We start from the raw sequence: 26,059 nt of genomic DNA on the forward strand, positions 1-26,059 counted from the left end.
TACGATATAGCAGTATGCTTACTACACTGGTTTCCGCACACGCCCAAAAATAAGACCACAAGCAAATTCATAGATATGGGCCTGATCATAGCTAAAAGGTAAATCACACGACATTGGAAGGCGAGAGTAGGTCCCACACACAGGAGATGGGTCAATGAGTTCTTGAGGTAGGCCGTATGTGACAGCACACACCGGTACCAATTGGCTCGCCGTAAACCGAACGATAGAGTCTTGGACACGGCGGCGGCCAGGGAGGCATTGGTTCAAGCCCTAAGAGATAGCACACTACAGGAGGATGAGGTTGACCTGGACGGGTACGAGAACGACTCCCGAGTCACACCAGGGACATCGCAAGCCTAGGTAGATACTAGACACTGTCTCCTGATTGCACCCATAGTTGAGATAGTGCTGAGAACATCTGAGTCCGTGGTGGACATTTTGGAGGGGGGGAGGGATGGGACGTTGGGGACTGTTGGTAACTGTTGGGAGATTCCATAGTGAGGAGTAGTTGAAAAGCAGACGAGCACATATCCAGGAGAAAGGATTGCACCTGATGTGAATTATCAGACCACGAGAATACTTCTTTTCATTGCCGCCCGACCTCCGGGATGTGGGCCTCCAGGCTGTGTATAGAAATAATTGGAAACGATAGAAAGGAGGAGCTAAGAGGTGTTAATTCTGTGATAAAACTTTTGTACTGAAAGTCTGCGATAAAAACTATTTTTCAAAAAAAAAAATCATTGGCTTTGGATCTTTTCCTATTGAAAGACGAGTTCCAAAAAATAACGATATCTCAAGGTAAATATATGACTGGTATGACCCGCTTGATGTGACCAAATTCCACTCCTTTGTGGTGGGCATGAAATTATGCCTATTTTCCGTTCAACCAGTAACTGAAATGCATTTTATATCTTAAATATTTTGAAACTTCATATCTCTGCTTCTTACATGATTTTGACTGGTTTGTGTCTTTTTGCTCATTACACTATATCGTTGATCAAAAAGCTAAATTCAGGTCTATGATTTTTTTTTTATTTGCAGAGTTTTATATAGCGCAAACTTGACCCGAATAGGGTATCAGAGCACTTTACATAGCACCAGTTACAGTACATAAGGACACACATTCGTTTTTGTTAGGCAAGGGGAGATTGAGTGATTTTCCCAGAATCACAGGATGTTTAGCGTCATTACAGAGACTCAAACCCAGTTCCTCGGGTCCGAGGTCGAGTGCCCTAGCAGTTAGTCCAACTCCTCTCCCCTTTAAGGAATATAAAACACTAATATGTGCAGCTATGGCCAAATTCTTCACAGCAAATTTTAAAACTGCTAAAACACCCACCAAGGAGCTTTTGAGCACAATTAAATCCCTATCCAACTTTAACAATCCTTGTGCAATAAAATAGCTGACCTTTTCAAAAGTAAACAATATATATTTTGAGTTTACCTCCTTACCTGGTAAGCCTGAACGTTCCCTTAAAGAAGGAGGCGATAAAAGAAAACATTTCCCTCAACCAGAGCAAGGCTCCTTAAAATGTACTGCTTTCACCCTCCTTACAGAGGAGAAGGTTGCAGAGCTAGTTGAAACCTCTAAATCAGGTGCCCTATCTGAACCCCGCTCACCCGCCCCCCCTGGTTTTCCACACTGTATCAGAGTTGGTAATAATTCATTTTATGTCACTTCTGAATAAAAACCTAATATCTGTATGCTTTCCTAAACTTGGAAAAAAGCATCCATCCTGCAACTTAAAAAAAATGCTCTCTAGATCCCCACAACGTGAAAAATTTCAGGCCTATCTCCCGCCTTCCTCTCCCAGCCACAATTCTAGAGAAGACAATGAATCAAGAAATGATGGCCTTTCTTGAAAACAACATCCTCCTCGATCCCTCATAGCATGGGTTCAGACCCAATCACTGCATGGAGTCAGCCCTTGTCTTAGCCACGGAAGAAATAGGAGCCATTGTTGATAATTTTACTTGCTCTTTCAGATGCGTTTGATATGGCCAATCACTCTCTTCAGGTCAAACAGCAGGCAAGCATCGGCAACAAGGGCCTGGCACTAGCACTGCTTACCTCTTACCTGTCCAATAGAGAGCAAGTAGTTGCTTTGGAAGATTTCAACGCAAACCCCTTTCAACTTGCATGTGGGGTCCCCCAAGGATCCTAGTTAAGTCCCACCCTTTTTAACATTTATGTGCCCCCTCTGATCAAACTTTATTTGGTCTTGTGACTTCTCAGTCTTTTCCTATGCTGACGACACTCAGATAGTAGTGTTGGGTTCTTGCAACCCAGAAAAGGTGGCCAAATAATTCAAGAACTGCATGAGTAACATTTGATGCAGAAAAACTGCTTAGAACTTAATTCTGAGAACACCAAGGTACTCCTTTTCGGCAGTGACACTTCCTTTTGGAGTTCTCCCTGGTGGCCTCCTAATCTTGGGTCTCTCTTGCCACCAGTCCAAAAAGCAAAACATTTAGGGGTAATTTTCGATGTTAAACCAGCCTTTACTGACCACATCAATAAGGTGGCATCCTCCTGCTTCTTCACTCTAAAAATCTTAAACAACATTCTCTGTTTTATCCCTACTCAGTTGTAGAAAACAGTTATTATTGCTTTAATAATCTCAAAATTAGACAACTGCAAAGCTCTGTATTTGGGTGTCTTGCTTTACACTCCCAAATAAAAGAAATTCAGCACTTAGAAAAAGAGGCACACAGTAAGCAGGAAAAAGCACCTGGAAAGGAGATTCAGCAGTCACAGAATGAGGGACATCAAAAGGCTGTTTCAAAATAAAGCGTGGGGTTTTATTAATACAACACTCTCTAACAGAAAGACTTTCCAGATGTCAAATGAAACAGGTAAGACAACATGCGTCATGGCAGACTTTGGCAAATAAATTATTATTGCACTTACTTGGGTCTGCGCTCATTTTCCTTGGAGGTGGAGTGGCAACAAGGTGTTGGATATATATATATATATCCAACACCTTGTTGCCACTCCACCTCTAAGGAAAGCGAGCATAGACCCAAGTAAGTGCAATAATAATTTATTTGCCAAAGTCTGCCATGACGCATGTTGTCTTACCTGTTTCATTTGACATCTGGAAAGTCTTTCTGTTAGAGAGTGTTGCATTAATAAAACCCCATGACGCGTTTCTGCCGAACTAGCGGCCTTGATCACATGACAAAGCTTAGATTGTACAACCGCCTTTTAAAGTGCTAGTGCAAACAATTAAACAATGGACATAGAAGACATATTTTTCCTGCATCAGCTTCTAACTGTGCTTAAATGCCTGGATAAACTGTTACATATTGGGTACTATATTTGACAATAATCACTGTACAATGCACAGATATTCAAAAACTGTTTACAACATTTGTCAAATTCAGTTATACATTATTGATCTCTATAATGTCAGTTTCCACCTATAGCTGCTTCAATGCTAATCAGATAATCCCCTTTCTAGTCCATGGTTATAAAATAAGTAACTCATTAAAAGTGCCCCTTCCAAGTGTGGTAGAACCAAAAAATAAAAATGTATTAAAACCAGGTACCTGCCCTAGACGTCACTAAAAATCAGAATTCCGAACATCAAATGTCTGATGTTCCACAATTTGTAAGGCTGAACATAATGGACCAAATCCGTATTCTGACTTTCGTTCCATTAATTGTGGGTCTAAATTTATGACCCTACAATGTACGTGCTACACATATATCATAGGAAAAAGTGACGATGTGCCACCATACCCGTTTTCGAAAGTGCCAATATATCTATAAAGTGCTAAATGCTGGGAAACATATACATTCTATAGGCAACAGGATGTGAACCCCATGAATATCATATGCCATAAATAGCAAATAAGTGCAAAATATAGCAAAAAAGTACAAGTTAAATGGGCTCTAGGGAGTAGGGGGGTTGTTCATAACTATATCACCAATGTAATGATTCACAGCTGATTCCCAATAAGACACATACAAATGATGACTATATTTAGTGGACCAACTGCTAAAATACATAAATAGAGATATAAATATAAATATAAATAATACCCCATGGGATAAGAATACCTAATCTACATACAAAACTATTTAGAACTAATTCATCATGTTACTCAGACTATAGACAGCGCGATGCAGTAAAAACATAATATTGTTTCTCATGGCTTGCGATGACTGATACCTGATTTTCTGAATCAAGGCCCCGCCTCCACACGAACGTGCAAGACTGATTGACATCTCCCCTATAGTCATGTTTCAATTCTTAGGAACAGATTCATCATGACAGTTCTATAAAAATTATTCATACATTTCATAAAAAGTCTCCTAAAAGTCGATTCATCAAAATGTGTGCAGGTCCTCAGAGATGTTCAGACCGCCTGGCTGTTTCAAAATTCCAAAATGAAACTTGTTTCCAGGCGTCTCAATTGGGCCTCCCTATCTCACCTCTTTTTGATACACGAATTGCCTCAATGACACAGTATTTAAAAGGTCTAGGATTGCTGTTATGAGTTGCCTTAAAGTGCCTAGCCGCTGGGTAACTGGGGTCATTATTAGATATGGCCCGAATATGCTGCAGGATTTTTTTAGTGTACGGCTAGTTTTGTACTTCCTAGATACTTGAGCTTACACCTGCATTCCAATACAAAACAGCAAATTCTGTTTTACAAGTAAGGTGCAGGTTGATTTCCCGAACTTTAGTGGAGAAAGCAGTTGTATAGGAATTCATATTTATGCCATATTGGCAGGCTTTGCATTTAGAACACTTAAAAAAGCCTTTTCTGGCCGTAAGCATCATGTTCTTCCGATGTTTATCTTGGTTGTTGCTTACTAGAATATAACGCATAGTGGTAGTTTTCCTAAATGTTATAGATGGATTAGATGGTTCTAACTTGCCATTTACTGGGTCAGCCTGGATGAGATGCCAGTTACGCCTATTTATAGCCTTTATTTTTCTTTCTTGTCTGGAGTACTATAGAATCAGCCTAGTGGGTTCTTGTATTTCAATTTCCTTGTTGGCATACCCACTTGTCTTTTTTTGACCTTGTATAATAATAGGTCATCACAGGCTTGTTCCCTGGACCTAGTTATGGCTGCGTCAAAAATTTCTGTCCTGTACCCTCTGGCCAGAAACCGAGCCCAGCTTTCTGACTGTTTCATTTCAGTGTCCTCATTATTGCAAGAGATGCGTCGAATGAGCAACATCTCCCCATAAGGAATACTTTTTATGAGGAGGAGAGGATGGGCACTCGGCGCATGCAACACCGTGTTTCCGGCCGTAGGCTTTCTAAAAAGGGTAGTTGGTAAAAAGTTATTTTTTACTTGGACCTTCACATCTAAAAATGTCACTGTGTCTCTGCTGATAGTGGATGTGAATTGCAAGTTGATGTCATTGTGATTAATCTGATCAATAAACTCAATGGCGCTTTCCTCACTGCCCCTCCACACTATAAATAGATCATCAATGAAACGCAGCTAGGAAATAATATTGGTGTCAGAAATATCTTCATATTGTCGCATGAGGTCCAGCTCCTCCCACCAGCCCATAAACAAACAGGCATAACTGGGGGAGAAGCTGGCCCCCATTGCGACTCCCTATATCTGCTGAAATATCTGACCATTAAACATGAATAGATTATTCTCCAAACAGAAGAGCAACAAGTCAAGTAGCATTTTAGTATGCTGTGCATATATGATTGACCTGGTATTTAAAAAGTATTCCACAGCTCTAATACCATCCTTGTTCCTGATACATGTGTACAAAGAGGATACATCTAAGGCTATAAGCAAATATTCAGGCTTCCAACAAATATCCTTAATCTTTCTAAAAAAATCACACGTATCCTGCACATAGGACTTCACATTTTTAACATACACCTGCAGAAAGAAGTCAATATATCTGGATATATTCTCCAACTGTCCATCGCATGCTGAATTGATGGGCCTCCCCGGTGGTCTCTTGATGTTTTTATGTATTTTTGGTATGAAATAGATCACCCGGACCAAAGGATGCTCTTTTTTGATGATTTTATATTCCTCTCAACTGAGAAGTCACAGACTCTTCCATGCTAATAGATGTTTTAAAAATGACCCTTGCGTGTTTTTAAATTTGAGTGGAGAACTTTTCTTTTAGCAATGTTGGTTGTTCAATTAACTGTGCGCCTCCTTCATATATTCCTTCAATGGCCATAGGACGATATTACCGCCCTTACCGGAGTTCCTAATCACCGCATTTTTTTCCTCTCTTGGCTTGGCGATTAATTGATTATATTTTCTTTCCTGGTTTGTATATTTTCTGGTAGATCCATTTGTAGTGATGTTCAATTTCTTTATCTGAGCTACAACATGCTCACTAAAAACATCCAAGGCATCTTGAGCCATGATGGGGACAAATTTGGATTTAGTCCTAAAAGGAGTAGTTGGTCTTGCACATGCTCCTAAGGAGGAAAGGTACAGTTCTGGGTTAGTGATCTAATTTCCACTTTCCAATTCTTGCAAATCCTGGAGCAGGCCTGCATCAGAGACCATTAGACCGGAGGGCCATCCACACTCAGTAAAGGTGGGGTAACGTCAATTTGGTCTGTGGTCGACCTTTGTTGATAACATTTTTGGAGCTTCCATTTTCTAATGTATTGGTAAATATCAGCTCTCCTCCTTGTATAATTGAAGTTGGATTCAGGGAAAAAGGACTGTCCCAAAGATAATAATTGGGTATCTGCTGCCTAGAGGTCAATGTTGGCTAAGTTGATGATGGTATTAGCCTCTTGTGTCCCCGTGTGACTGTGGAGAATGTTGTTGCTCTCGCCTGCTTCATTAGTTTGTGGTGCTCGCCTTGTCCATGGCCTCATTTCTTGGCCTTGGTGCCTCCTGCAGTCCTGGCGTCTCACCCTTCTCCTTTGTGCATTGGTGTTGTGGCAGGTCCCTTATTGCGGGGCCGCAGCATTTCCCTTCTGCCCCGTTTCAAAATATCCAACTCTTCCCCCGGAGTGAACTTGATACCACTTTGATCAGGATTCTTTCTTGTGGTCTCGTTGTCAGACTCACTCTCTAGTGCCAAACTTAAATCCGATATTGATGTTAATTCAGTCCGTTGCTGACTTTTGTCCCCATGGCTGCTTGCTTTAATATGTCTATTTGCGGTTGCTGTTCTTAGTGAGTCATATCGCCTTGCAAATGGAATAATCATCACGATCCCTTTTGAATTTATATGCTTTTCTTATTTTGATTTTTTTCTTCCTCTTTAGACAGCCTCATTGTCATTTCCTCCCGCAGCTGCTGCCCTGAATGAGAATGTCCTTCCTGCTGCTTTATATCACTTTCCAATGCTTCTATCTTTGTCTGCAAATCGCCTCTATCGATCTCTGCATACTGGACCAGTGCCTGCACCAGTCTACAGGATGATTCCAAATTGCACTGCCCCCCTCCACCATCATGAGTGGGTTGGGCACCTCATAGGTGGGGGCGATCATTATGCGGAAGACCCTGGGGATTTTCCCCACATTCAGGTACCTCTTAAGTGACCGCACCACCCACCACTTCGACTGCTCCTGGAGGTTAAGTTTTTTCAGCATTTTAAAGTTCTCCTTGAGCCCCTTGACATTAATGCTGTGCTCTTCTCCTGCCCCATTACTGGCATCTAACGATTCCGTAGGAGAATCTGAAAACATCTCCTCTGCGGCTTACTAATGGTTTGTAAGCATGTCTGCAGACATAAAGGCTGCGTGTAATACTATAGTTTACTGCTAACCCCCACGGCAGTACCAATTCCTGTTGTGGGTTGCTGTAATGCACACCTTCCAACCTGTGCATTTCTGCTTTGTTAGCGAACCTTAAGTGTGGAGTGGTGAACCGTGGCAGTCCCTCTCCGGTATCCACTCTGTTGAGCAGACCACCCGTATCTGGCACCGTTCAGCCCGCTCTGCACCAGCCTGGCACTGCTGTTTCTGCTGTACCTCATAGCACAGGGGCCCGTCCTTTCCATTATTGTACTTTTGAAGTACCCCGGGGGTCCACGCCAAATCCACACCACGAGCCAGTATACATATATATATACATATATATCCGGAAAACAATTGTTTCTACAGATATGAAACAGACACCAGCATGCTCGGGATACCTGAACAGAAGTTTATTTTAGACCACGCATAACTAGGTAACGTTTTTCGACCATTCAAGCGGTCTTTGTCAAGCCTGTTTTCGCCGCCATTTTTGGGACCTATTATCCATTTGAAATTTAAAGTGACAGTGCAACATTATGAGTAAAGTTTCTACAAAATTAAATTAAAGTGAGAGCGCATCCTTTTTAGGGCTGGGCGTAGTTTGCGAAGTAGCGCTACACGTAGCTACGCGAAGTGCACTTCGCACTACGCGAGCTATGCGTAGCACTACGTGAACTACGTAGTACCCTGTTCGCACCGTGCAAGATGCCGTTTTCAATGATTGCACAGTGTGGACAAGCATCCAGCACTGTGCAATCATTGAAACAGCATCTTGCACAGTGCGAGCTGTAGTTTTATGCTGGTCCAGTAGATTTTTACTCCAGCGGCAGCTTTCTCAACGCGGACTGGTAGCTTCTCATCACGAGCGGTCGCGAGCATATGGGACCACTCACAATGAGAAACCTGTCCTCCCCGCATTGAGAATATTGCCGGGAGGTTTATTTTCCACGCTCGCGATCGACAACTTGATGTTGCTGATCGCGAACGAGGAAAACATCTCTCCGGGACGTCATTTTGCTTGCTTGCGGTCGCCAACTTGACGTTGAGGACCGTGAGCAAGCAAAAAATGACTGCTGCACTACGCTACGCTACGCGTGTTTGCACTGTGCTACGTGCAGTTCGCGTAGTGCGAAGTAGCGCAAACTTTGCAAACTACGCGAGCGTAGCGTAGTGCTTTGCAGAGGGTTAATCCTTTTAACCAAAATGACATGTGAAAGGCATTGCAATAAAGCGTATTCACCTAGCCAAATGGCCTATACACTGTGCAAAAAAGCGATGTCAATAAATATCACATTAAAATCTTATTAAAATCATTGCGATTATTCAAATTTTTCATTGAAAAAAGTGCATGAAACATGTAAACATGGGACTAAATCAATTTGACCAGTCACTGGCAAGTGGCCACTTAACATCATATTCCTGCCCTCTTTGACCCAAACTTCCGGGCCTTTTGCAACATTCTATGCATAAGCAATAAAGTGACCAGTGCCTAAGAACAAATATCCTATCATTATTAAAATTGGAGGCAGGCGACCCCGGTGGCAGAGGGTTCGCGTCTGCAGTCAGGAGCGGCATAAATATACTGTGTGTGACTGTTGCACCCTGCTGATTGAGAGCAGTGGCGCTTCATTTTTATATGCTATTATTCTGTGTTTAACCCCGTTCAAAGTTAGCAGGAGACTAATTTTACTTACTCTTTTAGGGCTCGGTGGTGTGCGGGCGCCATCTTCCATTGGGCTGGTCAGGCGACCTAGCTCGGCGCCACACCCCCGCGCTCCGCCCCTACTTAAGAGTGGCTTCTCATTGCTCGCTGTTGGAGGCAGGCGACCCCGGTGGCAGAGGGTTCGCATCTGCAGTCAGGAGCGGCATAAATCTACTGTGTGTGACTGTAGCACCCTGCTGATTGAGAGCAGTGGCGCTTAATTTTTATATGCTATTATTCTGTGTTTAACCCCGATCAAAGTTAGCAGGAGACTAATTTTACTTACTCTTTTAGGGCTCGGTGGTGTGCGGGCGCCATCTTCCATTGGGCTGGTCAGGCGACCTAGCTCGGCGCCACACCCCCGCGCTCCGCCCCTACTTAAGAGTGGCTTCTCATTGCTCGCTGTTGGAGGCAGGCGACCCCGGTGGCAGAGGGTTGGCGTCTGCAGTCAGGAGCGGCATAAATCTACTGTGTGTGACTGTTGCACCCTGCTGATTGAGAGCAGTGGCGCTTCATTTTTATATGCTATTATTCTGTGTTTAACCCCGTTCAAAGTTAGCAGGAGACTAATTTTACTTACTCTTTTAGGGCTCGGTGGTGTGCGGGCGCCATCTTCCATTGGACTGGTCAGGCGACCTAGCTCGGCGCCACACCCCCGCGCTCCGCCCCTACTTAAGAGTGGCTTCTCATTGCTCGCTGTTGGAGGCAGGCGACCCCGGTGGCAGAGGGTTCGCATCTGCAGTCATGAGCGGCATAACTCTACTGTGTGTGACTGTAGCACCCTGCTGATTGAGAGCAGTGGCGCTTCATTTTTATATGCTATTATTCTGTGTTTAACCCCGTTCAAAGTTAGCAGGAGACTAATTTTACTTACTCTTTTAGGGCTCGTGGTGTGCGGGCGCCATCTTCCATTGGGCTGGTCAGGCGACCTAGCTCGGCGCCACACCCCCGCGCTCCGCCCCTACTTAAGAGTGGCTTCTCATTGCTCGCTGTTGGAGGCAGGCGACCCCGGTGGCAGAGGGTTGGCGTCTGCAGTCAGGAGCGGCATAAATCTACTGTGTGTGAGTGTTGCACCCTGCTGATTGAGAGCAGTGGCGCTTCATTTTTATATGCTGTTATTCTGTGTTTAACCCCGTTCAAAGTTAGCAGGAGACTAATTTTACTTACTCTTTTAGGGCTCGGTGGTGTGCGGGCGCCATCTTCCATTGGGCTGGTCAGGCGACCTAGCTCGGCGCCACACCCCCGTGCTCCGCCCCTACCTAAGAGTGGCTTCTCATTGCTCGCTGTTGGAGGCAGGCGACCCCGGTGGCAGAGGGTTCGCGTCTGCAGTCAGGAGCGGCATAAATCTACTGTGTGTGACTGTTGCATCCTGCTGATTGAGAGCAGTGGCGCTTCATTTTTATATGCTATTATTCTGTGTTTAACCCCGTTCAAAGTTAGCAGGAGACTAATTTTACTTACTCTTTTAGGGCTCGGTGGTGTGCGGGCGCCATCTTCCATTGGGCTGGTCAGGCGACCTCGCTCAGCGCCACACCCCCGCGCTCCACCCCTACTTAAGAGTGGCTTCTCATTGCTCGCTGTTGGAGGCAGGCGACCCCGGTGGCAGAGGGTTTGTGTCTGCAGTCAGGAGCGGCATAAATCTACTGTGTGTGACTGTTGCACCCTGCTGATTGAAAGCAGTGGCGCTTCATTTTTATATGCTATTATTCTGTGTTTAACCCCGTTCAAAGTTAGCAGGAGACTAATTTTACTTACTCTTTTAGGGCTCGGTGGTGTGCGGGCGCCATCTTCCATTGGGCTGGTCAGGCGACCTCGCTCAGCGCCACACCCCCCGCGCTCCACCCCTACTTAAGAGTGGCTTCTCATTGCTCGCTGTTGGAGGCAGGCGACCCCGGTGGCAGAGGGTTTGCGTCTGCAGTCAGGAGCGGCATAAATCTACTGTGTGTGACTGTTGCACCCTGCTGATTGAGAGCAGTGGTGCTTCATTTTTATATGCTATTATTCTGTGTTTAACCCCGTTCAAAGTTAGCAGGAGACTAATTTTACTTACTCTTTTAGGGCTCGGTGGTGTGCGGGCGCCATCTTCCATTGGGCTGGTCAGGCGACCTAGCTCGGCGCCACACCCCCGCGCTCCGCCCCTATTTAAACGCCCCCAATGAGGAAGCGCAGCGGACGAGCGCAGCGGGCGCGCCGAAGGCGCGCCGAAGTGGCGCCTAAGTCAAGCCCGTCTGCGCCCGTCCGCGGCCGGACGGGGCTAGGGCCGCTTCCTCATGCCCTTCTTATCTCTTATTCATCTGAGGATTTAACAGCCATACAGGGCCATTGGTCGTTGCCTGATTCCATCATTAGCCACATCTCCTCTCTTGGCCTTGCTCCTCCATCCCCCCATTTCCCTTCCTCTCAACTGACCCCCTCGACGCAGTTCTCTCCTGATTCTGGCTCCCTATCTTCCTCCCCTCCTATGTCTATCATCTTGCTCAACACCAGGTCAGCGGTCAGACACCATCAGGAGCTGTTTGTGCTGCTCGACTCTCACAAGCCTGACATGCTATTTTTAACCGAAACCTGGTTCTGTGAGTCCTCTTTGCCCTCTCTTCTGGCTGCTCTCCCCCCCTCCTATGTGGCTCTCCGTGCAGACCGCCCGGCGGGCAAGACAGGGGGTGGCGTGGCTCTCATTGCCAGGTCAGAGTATAATTTTCAACTTCTTCCCTCCCCTCTTATTATTCCCACTGAGCATCTTGTGGTCCGCTCTCTTACTTTTTCTCCCCCGCTCACTTGTTTATTAATGTACCGTCCGCCCCAGTTCTTACACCTGTTCATGCCAGCCCTTCAGGACTTATTGGCCACCTTGGCGGTCAATTATGCCTCAGTCCTAGTGTTAGGGGACTTTAATTATTGGCCCACGGACCCCCTTGAGTTTACTTCCTCAAAGCAGTTTACAGAATCACTTCAATCCCTGAATTTTGTTTCTCACATACAAGTCCCCACGCACATACACGGACATGTACTAGACCAGGTTTGGTCTCTTAATATTTCCGTTTCTTCTATGTCCGTGTCCCCATGTCCCTGGTCAGATCACGCTCTAATCTCCTTCTCCCTCCACCTTAACCCTGTAGCAAAGGTCTCGCTTGCCAAAAACACCTGGGCGCGGAATTGGAACCGTGTCGACCTCCCTCTGTTATCATCTTCCCTCCTGAACTCTTCACCTAACCTGGTGGGCTTATCTTCCTCATCTCAAGCCACCTCCATTAACACCTGGCTTGCTGGAGGCTGTGACTCGGTAGCCCCCTTACGTCGGATCTCAACTAGACGGCCTAAGGAATCAAATCGGTGGTTCAGTGAAGATCTGAAGGAAAAAAAGCTGACCCTTCGGCAGGCTGAGAGGCAATGGAGAAGGGACTATTGTCCTTTACTGAAAACCCACTATACCACACTATTAGGTGACTATAAAAGAGCCATACTAGGCGCCAAAACTGCCTACTTCTCAGCAAAAATGTTGGTGGCGGAGAATAAACCCAGGGAGATTTTCACAATTATTCACGACCTAGCCTTCTCTGACAGGGCTACACTTAAACCTCCCCCTACCCAGTCCTTGTGTGACTCTTTGAATTCTTATTTTCTGGAAAAAATTATTAACATCAAAGCCAATATTCCACCCCCTCCCTTGCTTTTGTTGAACCCCTTCCCCCGACTGCCCTGTGCTGCCTTTCTTCGATCCCCCCTCTCACCGAAGAAGTGTTCTTGGCAATACTCCCTAAAGTAAAGTCAGGCTCTCCGGCGGACATCTGCCCGGCCCGTATTCTTCAACAGATTTACTCTGTCTGCACTAAGCCCCCGATTACTTTTCTTAACAGTTCCCTTGCCCAGGGGGTTGTGATCCCAGCACTTAAATCTGCCACAATAGTGCCTATCCTGAAGAAGCCTGGTGCGGATCCTTCCGCCCCAGTTAATTATCGCCCTATTTCACTGTTGCCCTATTTGGGCAAGGTGCTTGAGCGCCACGTAACATCGGTACTCAGCGCCCATGTAGAAGTGAATGGGGGCCTAGCGTCTCGCCAGGCAGGTTTCCGGCCTAGGCACTCCACCGAGTCCGTTGTGGTGTCGGTCCTGGACAACCTCAGGGAGGGCATGGACCAAAACAAACACCAGGCCCTGGTGCTCCTCGATCTCTCCGCCGCTTTTGACACGGTGGACCATTCCATCTTGCTTTCACGTGTCAGAGCGGCGGGAATCGGGGGCTCGGCCTTGGTCTGGCTATCGTCCTTCCTGAGGGACCGCACCCAGGCGGTCCGGTTGGGGGATTTCTCGGCCACCCCACTTAAGGTCACATGTGGTGTTCCCCAGGGTTCTTCTCTTTCTCCTCTTTTGTTTAATCTTTATATCTATGCCTTAATCTTCGCGCTCCAGCAGCTGGAGGTCACCGTTTATAATTATGCGGATGACCTCCAGCTCATCTTTAACCTATCTTCTTCTTCCCATTCTATTTCCAACTTTCAGACTACTATGATTTTTATTAGGGACTGGATGAACCACAACCATTTGAAGCTGAACCCGGATAAAACTGAGTTGGTTCTCACAGGTGGTTCTTCCAGTCCCTGGAACTCTTTATTTTGGCCTTCTTCCTTTGGTCCCCCTCCCACTCCCTCTCCCTCAGTCAAGACTTTAGGCATCCAAATTAACAATCATCTTACCCTCCACTCACAAATTAGCTCTGTTGTTTCCTCCTGTTTTCTTACCCTTCGCACTATTCATGCTGTTTCTCGTTTCTTTTCTCCCCTGGCACTTAAACTGATCATGTCCGCCTTGGTGATCTCCCGGCTGGATTACGCTAACGCCCTGTACAACGGCATTCCGGCATACAGCCTACGGAAGCTCCAACTGGTCCAAAACCAGGCGGCCCGATTAGTGTACGGCCTTCCCCGCTCTCACCACTCAACTCCTTTATTGAAGGCGCTCCACTGGCTGCCTGTCAGGGAGCGATCCCTTTTCAAAACAGGTTGTATGGTCTTCCAGGTGCGCCAGGGCCTAGCTCCCGCCTTTATTGCCTCTTTGATAAGGGAGTATATCCCCGCTAGAGAGCTTCGTTCATCATCTCAATCACTTCTGCAGGTACCCCGCTACAAGCGCAAAAAGTGGGGAGGAGCCAACTTCTCATTTTTCGCACCCTCTTTTTGGAACTCTCTCCCCGACCACCTACGGTTGGCCAAGCACTATCCTCTTTTCCGTAAAGACCTCAAAACTTTTTTATTCAATCAGGCTTTCCCTCTGTAAATTGTCCTCATATTTTTCCTTCTTTGTACCAGCTTCTACTGCATCTCCTCTGCTATTTTAGCCTCCATAGCGCCAAGAAACCGCATGGTGAATGTAGCGCTTTATAAGTATTTTAAATTCAAAATTCAAATTCAAATTCAAATTCAAATTCAAAATTCATAAATACATATAAACATTTCTAAAAAAGGTTCATATACAGATACAGTAAGGACTTACAATTTGAATTTCCCCTATTGTTCACTCCTTCTTGCTGTTTCTGGCCAGTGCCTGAACCTTCTATAGACCACACAATAGGTCACACACACGTTAAAACTAAAGTGCTGTGCAAAAACTATGTGCTATAATTCTAATTTTATACAATATAAACTACTAAAGATAACAGGAGTGGATCAAGATTTACAAATTTAATGAATTGCATGTCAACGAGAGAGTTACAGAGGTTTAACCATAAATACATTCTCATTCCCTCCGACTGAAATGTACTCATTTACTAAGTTTCTCAGTTCTCACAGGTACAAATGTAAATCTTCCTCAGTGTTGTGCCCATTGGGATTCTTAGGCATTCTTTTCTATTACCCCCTCTTAATCTTTGTGGTACTTGATCTAATGCAAAATACCTCAGATCATCCAGCTTATTCTCATGACACTGCTGGAAATGTCTGGCCATGGAGTATGCCTGATTCCTATTGCTAATTGCCCTAATATGTTGTAGGATCCTTTGATACACTGGTAAAATAGTCCTACCTATGTACAGTTTAAAACAACTACATCTCAAGGCACGTACTACAAACTGACTCTTCCATATTGAGGGCTTCAAGATATGCCATTTCTTATCTGTAAACGGTAACAGTACTTGGGATGTGTTCTCTCCGTATCTCCAAGCCTTACCTGAAACCTCCTGTATCTCCTGAAACACTTGCTTTCACTGAGATAAGACCTGGGCAGTGGAATTCCTGGACTGTTTGTTACCAATGCCTGCCGCAAGGAACTAGCCTTGCAGAAAGTTAGTAATGGTCCACTCCCCAACTTTTGTCTCAGGAAAGCATCTCCTTGTAGTACATGCCAATGTTTCTGCATGATAGATCTTATATTTTTGTGTTGGTTGCTATACCCTGGATTGAAACGGAACTGTGGTTCTGCAGTTTCTTTAGACCCCTTGGCATAAGAAGAGTTCATAAATAGTAACTGATCCCCGGTGTTTCACATTAGATGCTTTTAAAACTGCCTTACTGTATCCCGGCTGTTTGAACCTCTCATTCAACTCTTCCTGTGCTTGATACAGTTGACTATGGCAGCTACAGTTTCTTTTTATCCTCAGATTCACAGCGTAAGAGATGCTCTTCACCAGTTTTGGAGGATGAAAGCGGCGGGCATGGAGTATTGTATTGCCCGCAGTCTCTTTTTGAAATGTTTACGTGTTTTTCTCACCCTCCTTTACATACGCCGTTAGATCTAAAAATTGGACCTCCTCTTTACTTATTTGCAAGGTAAATTTTAAATTCAGATCTTTAATAATGATTCTCTCAAGAAAGCTTCTGCTGATTGTCTATCCCCTCGCCAGATGATAAAAAGATCATCTATATAATGGGTCCAAAGGACCAAGTTATCGGACATCTCTCAGGCATACTCTACGGTGAGCACCTGCTCCTCCCACCAGCCCAAATGCAAATTAGCATAGCTGGGGGTGAAGTAGGTGACCATTGCCGTTACCCTCATCTGTTTATAAAAATCTTTATCAAACTGGAAGATGTTATTTTTCTGGCACCAATTCAACATGTCTACCAGCATTTCAGTGTGTCTATACATTGTGAGAGGAAGCAAACTCAAATAGTGCTGCACTGCCCTCACTCCATTCTCATGTGCAATGCTGGTATAGAGGTAGGAGGCAGCTAGAGTTATCATAATAACATTTTCCTTCCACTTGATGTTGTACACTTTATTTTAAAAATCGCCTGTGTCCTTGATGTAAGATGACAGATTTTTTACGAAATCTTGTAAGAAATTTTTTTAAAAACTGGAGGTGTTCTTGAATAAGCTACCAATTGCCAAAATTATCAGACAACCTGGTGGTTTATTCATGTTCTTGTGCACCTTCGGTATGATGTACAGTACCAGTGTCACCGGTGAATCAATTTTAAGAAATGTATGTTCGGCCTGGGAAGTAAGATCCACAGATCTCCAATGGTCTAACTGTGAAGGCTAACTAGTGATGACTATTTGCAATGCACTCTCATCTATTCTATGATAGCATTCTCTATCCTTGAGTTGTAGCCTTGCTTCTTCCTGGTACATAGCGAGAGGCCAAAGGACAATGTTTCCGCACTTGTCTGCCTGTCTAACCACTATGTCTGGCCTTGCTTGCAAATTTTTTTACTAGTTTCCCATACCCTATATCCCGAACATATGTGTTATTTCTAGCTAGTTGATTTGTATATGGCTTCTTTAAATCTTGAGTAACTAACTCATTGAAGGAATCTATAGAATCTTTGGGAACCATTGGGAGAAATACTGAAAGGGCTTTAAAGGGCATGCTCTGTTTATTGTACACTCTAAAGCCTTGTTCCATCAGTAGGGCAGCATCTGTTATTCCACAAGCACCATCACTTTCCAGACTGTTTAAGCCCCTCAAGATACTTATATTTGAAATTTACAGTGTAGTAGTGTTCTCTTCACCTTCAGCCGGCCTACCCACTGAGAAATACTTGGCAAGTCTAAGTTTAGTTGTGAATTTCAAACAATCAATCCTGGTTTGTACATAGTCCATATTCTCGGGAGTACAATAAGAAAGACCATGAGACAGGATTTTTGTAACCCTGGGCAAAGCACTACGGTACGCTCGCGTAGTTTGAGAAGTTTGCGCTACTTCGCTCTACGCGAACTGCACGTAGCACAGTGCAAACACGCGTAGCATAGCGTAGCGTAGTGCAGCGGTCATTTTTTGTTTGCTCGCAGTCCTCAACGTCAAGTTGGCGACCGCGAGCAAGCAAAATGACATCCCGGCGAGACTTTTTCTTCGTTCGCGATCAGCAACATAAAGTTGACGATCACGAGTGTGGAAAATAAACCTCCCGGCGAGATTCTCAATGTGGGGAGGTCAGGTGTCTCATTGTGAGTGGTCGCGTATGCTCGCGACCACTCGCAATGAGAAACTACCAGTCCGCGTTGCGAAAGCTGCTGCTCGCGTAGAAATCTACTCGAGCGGCAGTAAAAGACAGCTTGCTCTGTGCAAGATGCCATTTTCAATGATTGCACAGTGCGGACAAGCATCCGGCACTGTGCAATCATCGCGAACAGGGTACTACACAATTCGCATAGTGCTACGCATAGCTCGCGTAGTGTGAAGGGCACTTCGCATAGCTACGCGTAGTGCTACTTCGCGAACTACGCCTAGGGTTAGATTTTTGTTTCTTCTGCCTTTAATATTAGGTCAGACAAGTTGATAATGCTGATGTTGTTCTGTATTATTTGTTCTTCTTGTTCCTTGATTTCTTGTTCATTTGTTCCCCTTGTTCTCCTTGACCTGCGGTTCTTCCTCTTCCTGCTCCTCCCCCTCGAACCGGTCTTTCTTGTCCCTGTAAGGGCCTTAGATTGATGTTTTGGTCCCACCACAAAAAAACCAACTATATATATATTCACTGAAAAAACCATAGGTTATAGACCATATATAGTTAGGAATTAGCATTTACAAAACCTTGAAAATTCACTGAAAAAACCATAGGTTATAGACCATATATAGTTAGGAATTAGCATTTAAAAAACCTTATTTTACTCACACAAAACCATTGAAATTCCATATATAGTTAGTTGCACTAACTATATATTGCGCACCCGCAATCCACTGCTGATGATGTCACATATTACATCATTCATGACATGGTCAGTGACATCACTGATGACATCACTGATGACATCACTGATGACATCTCATTTGACATCAATGACCACATCACTGATGATATCATTCATGTGACAATACAATGCATCTCCTCACATTTTAATATAACCTCTGTTTCACCCAGTGTTAAAAACAGAGTATAATTTTTGAAACCATTGACACACCAATACTAGTTACTACATACGTACTCACTGATTCCTACGTCTACACACACATTCACTCATTCACCCATACAATCATTCATACATACAATCACTCATGTTTACAACACAATCATATGCACTCATACACCTATACAGACACTCACACTCTGCCACTCATCCATGGAGTTACTCACACACCTAGTCAGTCCTGTAAAGAATCAATCACACTTCCATTTTCTACTCTATACAGTTAAACATAGAGCACCTTACGTTTTCAACCATATACTAACACATACTTACTCTCTTATACAATCATTGATACAAGTACACATTGATCTGTACAGAGTCACACACCTCCCATCCAGCCACACACACACTCAGTCTCCCATGCAAATACTTGGGCAATCAATCAATAACCCATATAGTTACTCATATAGCTACTGATCAACACATGCAGCAGTTTACAGAACAACAGACATAATGATGCACAAATTAAGACAGTTTAGTCACTAACCCAAGCACTCAGTGAGACACATTTAATCACTCACTCATACATTCAGTCATGCACCTACTAAATCCTTCGTCCAGACACTTATACATCCACTCATTCTTCAATATGTAAGACATATTTTAACTTTACAGAAACATAGTCACTGGATGTTGTCATCAGTGATGTCATCAGTGATGTCATTTGAGATGTCATCAGTGATGTCATCAGTGATGTCACTGACCATGTCATGAATGATGTAATATGTGACATCATCAGCAGTGGATTGCGGGTGCGCAATATATAGTTAGTGCAACTAACTATATATGGAATTTCAATGGTTTTGTGTGAGTAAAATAAGGTTTTTTAAATGCTAATTCCTAACTATATATGGTCTATAACCTATGGTTTTTTCAGTGAATTTTCAAGGTTTTGTAAATGCTAATTCCTAACTATATATGGTCTATAACCTATGGTTTTTTCAGTGAATTTCAATGGTTTTTTAATAGCAAATATCATAAGCTGTCGAATGTCAAGTACGTGGTAAGAATTTTTTTTTTCGTGTTTATGCACACTGATCTGCTTTGATTGCTGCCCCCCACCCCTCATTTCTATTAGGAGTACTCTCTCTTTGCAGATAGTGAAGGGTAGTTAACGCAGCCCTTTCCCCCTTTGTAATCCGTCGTGCCTGCTTCTCTCTCCATTTGATTGATTGTTCTCTTTGGTTCATTCTCTATTTACAAACAAGCACAGAGTCGCAATACTCTGTTTAGTCTTTGCAGATAGCGAAAAATCGTGTAAAAAAACAAAAGGAATCGAGCAAAATCAGTAGGCCACTAATGGGATCTCTTTTGACCTCGCTAAAATAGAAACATTAGGAACAACCTGTTGAAAATAGCAATGCGTATGTATATAAGCGGCGTTCATTTGTGTTCACAGTACCCCTTGTTGATTGTTTCAATCGAGCATTGAATTGTTCGAAGTTAATTCTCTTAACGATCTTCTCTACCTGCAAACGAGGAAGAATAGGAATATTCTATCTCCCTTTGCAGATAGTGAAGGGTAGGTAACGCAAGCCTTTAACACGTCGTACCTATTTCATTCCTCATTGATTGATTGATTGTCCGAACATTGACTGTTTGGGAATTAGTTCTTTTTGGAGGTATTCCCTGTTTGCAAATAAACGTAGGAAAATCTTTGCAAGTAGTGAAAGGGTACGTAATGCGGACCGTTCTCCCCCGTTGTAATCTGTCATGCCTATCTACTCCCCACTGATTGATGCACCTTTTTCACCCGGACCATTTACTAGAGATACGTCATCTGGCCCGACCAGAGAGCACCCCTAGTGAAAAGGACATATGCAATAATAACGAAGTGATCACTGTATCCTGTTAACAGAAACTTTACCATGAAACAACCTGGAAAGAAAAAAATAGGAAAACGAAAATCAGTAGGCCACTGATGAACATGAACTTTTATTAAACAACGAACAAAGAAACGATAACATAACGTAATGATAAAACCTATTAATGTCCTAGAAACAAGAAAACGTTAAAATATGCCAGTGGTGACAGACCAGAAAAACAGTAAGAGAAACCAAATCACCCCTCGCTGTCCCACCGCCTGCCACGCCAAAAAAATCGATAGACTAGGGAAAATGCAAGTCAGTAGAACATCCACCCCCACTCTGGAAACTTCCAAGGTGGGGCAGGGTTCCGGCTACGCCCAGCCGGGAGCAGCCCATATAAGGCAGGTCCTGCTGCCACGCCTCGGCCAGGAGATCCTAACGTAGGGTGTAGCCGGAGGAGAGGCCGAGACCAGCGGGACCCGGCCAAGGGATTGCCTTTACAACGCTGAACAGTTGCAGGGGGGGGGAATGTCTCCTCGACCCTCCCCTCTCTCTCCCAGTCCGGCCGCGGTGGCCCTTGAGAGTTGCAGGTAGTCCCGCCACATGCTCTTCCGGTCCGACCACCAACGGTCGGGGGGCCGAGGCCGACGGGATCCGGCTGCAGCTGATAAACCAAGAAACCCGTTCATGGGGCCAGAGCCAGGGGCGTCCGGCCGACATCCACCGGAAGCCCGGCCCGAAGACGGACGGGACACTTCTTTCTTTTATAATGGCTGCGACAACACTGGAGGGGGATGTCTTGCACATGCCTCCGACCCCCCCCTCGTCCTCATCGCCTGGTCCGGCCATAACAAATCTCAAGCGAGACGCCGTGGGGTGCACTGGGAGGGAGAGACGGTGCGAACAGGCCTCTCCCGCCTCCCCAGGTGGAGGCTTCCCAGCTGCACCCTCAGCGCTCCAGGCGGTGGCATCCTAACAACTACAGTGCTGCACAGTTTCGGAACGACCTAGATAACGGTTCTTCCACTGTGGCCATGCTGCAACGTCTCGCCCGGCAGGGTGGAGCCCGTCCGCTCATGTGACCCCGCGATCGCCGGTAGCTGCCGAACTCTCAAAATGGCGGTCGACCTGGCAAGAGCGGGCCCAACATAAAGAAATGGCCCGGTCACTGGTTGACTCCACCACCGTAGTCCTCCACGACCTTGAAGATTCTAGAGGAGCCGCGGGAGTCTCCGACCCCCGATGGGGAATGACTGCCATGATCGCCCGTGGAGTGACGAAACTGTATCCGCGGGACGTCGGCGCTCCCATGCTGGCGCCAGCCTCACTTTGAATTACTACAATCCTGCAGACCTCACTTCCGGTGAAAGCACAGTGTGACCCGGTAGGAAAAATTATTGCACCCCCTCCCCTTTTTGACTGATAGTTCAAACCACCGATCCTTTCCTTTGCCCTTTTAACGGAACTTTGGACTGCCTCCCCCTCTTTTACATTTTCTAGAGAAAACAAAACATTAACCACTACATTAGCATAGCAGTTGACACCAGAACTGTTTTCAAATTGAAAACCAACAACATCTTCAACAGAATCCTTTTTGTTTCTGCTGTGACCCTGCTACAGCACAGGCATTGTCCCCAGCAGTAATTCTGCAATGCCGGTAAGAATAGCTGTGGTGCCTACTGGACTCACTCACCCCCGCGGCGCCCCACGCCGTTTTTTGCTGGGCGGCAACTTACTAGACATCACTTTCGTGCCATCTAGATTTCAGCACGTTCTGCTGCCTTGGAACTATTCGCACAACAGACCGCTACTGACAAGAATATTTCATTATTGGTGCTGTCAATTTCAATAAATCTATTGGATAATTAAAAAGAAATTGCCACGGTCTCTTCGTTGTTTAAATGTTTTTACTGTTTTTGTTTTGTTGTATATATTTATATGTTATTAAAGTTTTATATTCCTACTACTTTGTTGGAGTGCTATATATTTTTAATGTGACACATAATTGTAAAAACTTTGATGTACAAAGAGTCATTCCTGGAATCTTCCGCTTCAGGCTCGGTCCCCTCCCCAATCACAATACAGGATGGTTTTCAGATAGTAGGAACGCGTGTGCTGTGATGGATCACATCGGGTGTGGGCCTTGATCTACTATAACTCCTTTGAAGAGGGGTGATTCTTTACAGCTGGGGCCATAAACTACATCTGCAGGGCTAGCTGATAGCCTAGGACCGGCCTGGACATTCGGACACAGAGGAAGAGGAGTGTCAGAGGGTGCGGTAGTGAATAGGGCGAAAGGGAGGTGTCGGGCGGGCACAGAGTGTGATTCTCAGGGAAGAGCAGCGCAGATGGGGGAAGGTTTATTGCCCATGCATAAGACAGAGAGCGGTGGTGACCAGTGCCTGGGGGAGATGCTTACGAGGGTGAGGAGCCATGCTACGAATCGACAGCGTGCAGAGAGTGGGTCTGGTCAAGACATCTAAAATGGCTGCCGTGCACGACAAAAGTGTGGCATTTCAAAAAAGGCAAGATGGCGCAGACAATGTTTTTCAACACTTCCTCATTTCCTTCGAATCGAACGTTAACAGACGTTGGGGCATATTACCAAAGTTAAGCGATATTTATCGCTAACGATGCTTACCAACCAATTTTTTACCACTAAGCATCGTCAGAAATTATCGAAGATAAACCTTACTATTATCAAGGTTTATCGCAAATGCGATAATAAACGGCCGCAATGCATGAATATCGCTAAAAACTCAGCGATATTCATGCATTACCGAGCTAATACTCTTAGCCATGTTATCCACCTCCCATTGGATAACATGGCTAAGAACTGCTCAGGGCAGGTGTTACTTTTTGGAGATATTCGCGCTTAGCGCGAATATCTCCAAAAGTTGGTAATAGGAGATAGATATCTTGCATGTTGTAATGCAAGTTATTGTGGTATATGGAACTCATACCATAATCTCTCAGGAAAGCAGAAACTGATCCTTTTGGGACCGCCTAAAAAGGCCTAGGGGGTGAGGAGTACTCTACTTTGCCCCCTTTTCACGTTCCGAACTATTTTATTTTACTCTCTTCTGTAATTACACAAAATACCAGCGATAAGATGCATCGGAGACACACACTGAGAGAAAGGAGGCCGGAGATGAAGAAGACATGTCAAATACACATTGGAGATAATATAGTGGCAGAAGGGAAGTAAATATGAGTAAACTTACCATGTAACATAAAAATGTTGCACTCTATACTATAAGTCTCATTTTATACTACAATCACTTCACTACAACCTCATAAATTAAAAATAAAAATAAATAATGTCTCAAACAATTTTTGATTTCTAAATATAAATTTATTCTTCAGAATTTTCTAAATTTGAAACAACTAGTAACATGTCCTCATCAGTAATTTCCTCTTCAATCATCTCATCTGGAATCTCCTCATTAAAAGTCTGCAATGATGATTCTTGTAACTCTATGGTCTCCAAACACTCGATAAATTCGCCATCAAGAGATTGATCAAAAAAATCATTCAAGTCATCTCCTCCTTCTGACAATATTTCATTATTGGTGCTGTCCATTTCAATCAATGTAGTGGAATCATTCAAGTCATCTCCTCGTGACAATATTTCATTATTGGTGCTCTCAATTTCAATCAATGTAGTGGAATCATTCAAGTCATCTCCTCCTTGTGACAATATTTCATTATTGGTGCTGTCCATTTCAATCAATCTAATGGAATCATACAAGCCATCTCCTCCTTGTGACAATATTTCATTATTGGTGCTCTCAATTTCAATCAATGTAGTGGAATCATTCAAGTCATCTCCTTGTGACAATATTTCATTCTTGGTGCTGTCCATTTCAATCAATCTAATGGAATCATACAAGTCATGTCCTCCTTGTGACAATATTTCATTATTGGTGCTCTCAATTTCAATCAATGTAGTGGACAATTCAAAAGAAATTGCCACGGTCTCTTCATTGTGAGCCATTTTATTTTGAAATTGCTTGCTGTAAATTGCAGAAAAAAATAATCACTTTCATTTATCGTTTTTAGTAATACATAATATAAAACTAACTTCATCAAGTATTTAGTATAACAGAAGGACTGCAAATAAATAACAGAAAACATTTTTCAAATTATCTTCAAGTGTACAACATAGTTCCCCGTACAAATTAACAACTCACCTTTTTAAAAGTAGCAGAAGTGTTAGTACTGTGTAAATCAAACACCAGAAATTCACCACCAAAAATTCCTCACAAATGTACCTCAGACAGTAGTATCACAAAATGGCTGTGGTTTCCTCTCATTTGACATATATACATAACCAATTAACTTTCATCACACACAAATACAAAACCAAAGTAACATTTTAATTGGTTCTAAATTTCAACACTTTCAAATGTGTTTTCCCCATGCAATTTTCCATAGGACATTTACATACGTCTACAGCCTGAATGGCTGAACGGAATTACACCAAACTTGGCAAAATGGTACATCAAACCTAAGAGGTCAGGAAGGATCTACTATGCCCCCTTATGGTCATTTCCCCCTTCGCTTTGGCCTCCTCTTGTCTCTCAATCCTACCGAGGGACAAGATGGCGGCCGCTACGGACTGTTTGGAATGTTGACAGACGCCGGAGAACCAATCAGCTTCGCAAAGCTCCGTAACGCGAAAAGTACGCGAAGCGGAGCGCTGTTACAGATATATATCTTTTTTTCAACGTTAATTTCTCAAAATCCACTGGAGCACATATATTGAGACCTAGCAAAGGCACATCGGGCTACCAGTCCCTAATATTTTGCCAAGTTTCATGCAAATCCATTCAGCCGTTCGATTATTATTATTTTGTTTTTTTTTTGCCCCGCGGGGCCCTTTTAAAACCTCCACATCAAACCTAGGGGGTCAGCGAGGATCTACTATGCCCCCTTATAGTTATTTCCCCCTTTGTTTTGACCTCCTCTTGTCTCTCGATCCTACCGAGAGACAAGATGGCGGCCGCTACGGACTGTTTGGAATGTTGACAGACGCCGGAGAACCAATCAGCTTCGCTTCACAAAGCTCCGTTGCGCGAAAAGTCCGCGAACCAGAGCGCTAACCGGTCCGCTGTTACAGATATATATCTTTTTTTAAACGTTAATTTCTCAAAATCCACTGGAGCACATATATTGAGACCTACAAAAGGCACATCGGGCTACCAGTCCCTACAATTTTGCCAAGTTTCGTGCAAATCCATTCAGCCGTTCGGGCTAAAAGTGAGGCCAACCGCCCTATGGAAAACTCAATGTTAAAAACACGTTTTGGGACCCCCCTTTTTTCTCGGCCCCCACTGGACGAACCCCCCCCAAATTTTCAAGGGCTGCTCAGAAACAAAATGTGCCATTTTCCTGAAAATTTCAGCCGATTCCGTCCACAAACGCCAAAGTTATTAGACATAGAATTTTCAAAAAACCCATAGAGAAAAAATCCTAACTATATATACCTACTGGCGAC

Source organism: Lissotriton helveticus, chromosome 8 (assembly GCF_964261635.1).
Source record: "Lissotriton helveticus chromosome 8, aLisHel1.1, whole genome shotgun sequence".
Lineage (NCBI taxonomy): Eukaryota > Metazoa > Chordata > Amphibia > Caudata > Salamandridae > Lissotriton > Lissotriton helveticus.